Source organism: Helianthus annuus, chromosome 3 (genome assembly GCF_002127325.2).
Source record: "Helianthus annuus cultivar XRQ/B chromosome 3, HanXRQr2.0-SUNRISE, whole genome shotgun sequence".
In the NCBI taxonomy this organism is placed as follows: Eukaryota; Viridiplantae; Streptophyta; class Magnoliopsida; order Asterales; family Asteraceae; genus Helianthus; species Helianthus annuus.
The window spans coordinates 58,368,915-58,371,064 of NC_035435.2; the positions used below are offsets into that span (position 1 = coordinate 58,368,915).

Consider the following 2,150-nt stretch of genomic DNA (forward strand, 5'->3'; position numbering starts at 1 on the left):
GTGCCGTCGGCAATCGAGATATCACGGGAAGGGTTAGGGTTGGTTATTGATTAATTGGTCATCGGGAAACAACCTCGCATTTATATAATCCGAGTACTTTGTGCCCTTTTATCACTTCAATCATCTATACACGAGTTATGTCTATGTAACTCTTTCTAGTTGGAATTACACACAATTGTTTAAAGAAACTGAAACCTAAGGTGATCATTGTTCTCTCCTAATTTGTTTTACAACCAACTTTGATTTGAAACAGTTTTTAATTTAGTTTTCTAAATCAACAATCCAAACTTTTGAATTTTAATTTCTGCAATTTAGTCTAATATTAGTTTAAATACAAAGCTATACAATCAACACATCTTCCACATACTCCCTGAGTTCGATACCCTACTACCACTATCTATAGTTGTTTGGGGATTAAATTTGCGTGACCCACGACATCACGTCAAATTTTGGCGCCGTTGCCGGGGAGTAGTGCGCAACGTGTGTTAGTTTAATAGTTTTGTTTGTTATTTTCGGGTTTACGTTGGTTGTGTTTAGTGTGCAGGTACTTCAGGTGTATGCATACTAGAGGCTCTCACAGGTCATCACCGCTATCGTTTGATCCGGAAATTGAAAGAACGTTAAGACAAAACCGAGTTTTAGTGCGAGAAAACAAAATCATTGGTTCACCCACTTCACCCATCACACCGAGAAACATCATGGCTGATTCTCAAATTCCACCTACAACCAGTCAATCATCCTCATCCTTTATACCTACTTCCACTCAACCATCACCAAACACTACATTACCTAATACCACCACTGAGTTTACACCATCCAAAGTCACCCAACCAATCACCACTCAAACTGAGCCTACCATCACCTACAATCCATCCACCACAATCCCACCATTATCTCACTTCTTTCCCCCAACTACGGGTCAATCATCATCCACCTTCACAATTGCACCCAATTCAACTATCGTGCATACTACTTCATCTTTTAGACCACAACAACAACAATCGGGCTTTCAGTATTCGACCATCCCATTTGGGCAGACCTCGGGAATTCAAGGAGATGGTTATGATGAGGGATTTGAAGATTATGAGGGTTATGAAGATGATGGGTACGGTTATGGAGGTTATGGTGATCAAGGGGAGTTTGGGTATTTGCAAAGTCAATCTCAAGGGATGGCAAGTGTTGGTGGAATGCCACAACAACAAATTATACCACAACACATTCGGCCAAGACCACAAGGGCCACCAATACAACAACCTATTCCATTGCAACAAGTTCGGCCACAACATGTACAACCACAATTTCAAAGGCCGATTCAATACCCACCGATGCCCCAACAACCAATTGCACCACAAGGGCCTATACCAAGACCAATGGGTCCTATTCGTCCAAGGGGTCGATTGGGTGTTCCAAGAAGGCATCTTAGGGAACAAGCAAGGGGAATAGAGGCACATTTCAGGCCAATCATTACTCAAAACCCTTCACCAGTGGTTATCCCTCACAACAACCAAGGGAGAACTTTTGAAGTAAGAACAAACTCGTTGCAAAGTTTACCGAAGTACAAAGGGTTAGCAACGGAGGAGCCGTATTTCCATTTGGGAGTCAAGGTTTTTCGGCCGATGAAGTCAAGTTGGTCTTATTTCAGTTTTCTTTGGAGGATAAGGCAAAGAAGTGGTTCTACACTTTGCCTTCGGCATCTATTTACACTTGGGGGGAAATGCAACAAACTTTCTTAGACGAGTTCTATACCGCCCAAAAGACCAATGATGCTAGAAAGGGGTTGAGGAGCTTCCAACAACAACATGGTGAGATGTTCCATGAAGCGTTTGAACGATTCAATATGATGATAAAGAATTGCCCTCACCATGGGATTGAATAGTGGGAGTTGATGAATGCCTTTCATGAGGGGTTGAGTGCCGAAGATGCTCGTGATTTGATGTCCATTACCGGTGGGACTTTTGGAACAAACTATGAGAATGAAGATTGGGAGTTCTTGGAAAGCATGGCAACTACGTCAAAGAGGAAAGCTCAAGCTTCAAGAAGAGCCCGACCGACCACTACCCGACCGCAAGTGCACGCCATAGATGATGGTAATGTTCAAACCACTAACCAAATATATGATGTTTGTGCTTTGTGTAATGAAATAGGTCATG

The 2,150-nt window shown here is 42.3% G+C and overlaps 1 non-coding gene across 1 annotated transcript; it reads right to left on the reverse strand.

Moving 5' to 3' along the window:
• Positions 1-1,763: 1,763 nt before the first annotated feature.
• LOC118490909 lies at positions 1,764-1,869 on the reverse strand. The gene has a single exon (XR_004890134.1). It is a non-coding gene; the product is annotated as a small nucleolar RNA R71 (small nucleolar RNA).
• Positions 1,870-2,150: the final 281 nt, after the last annotated feature.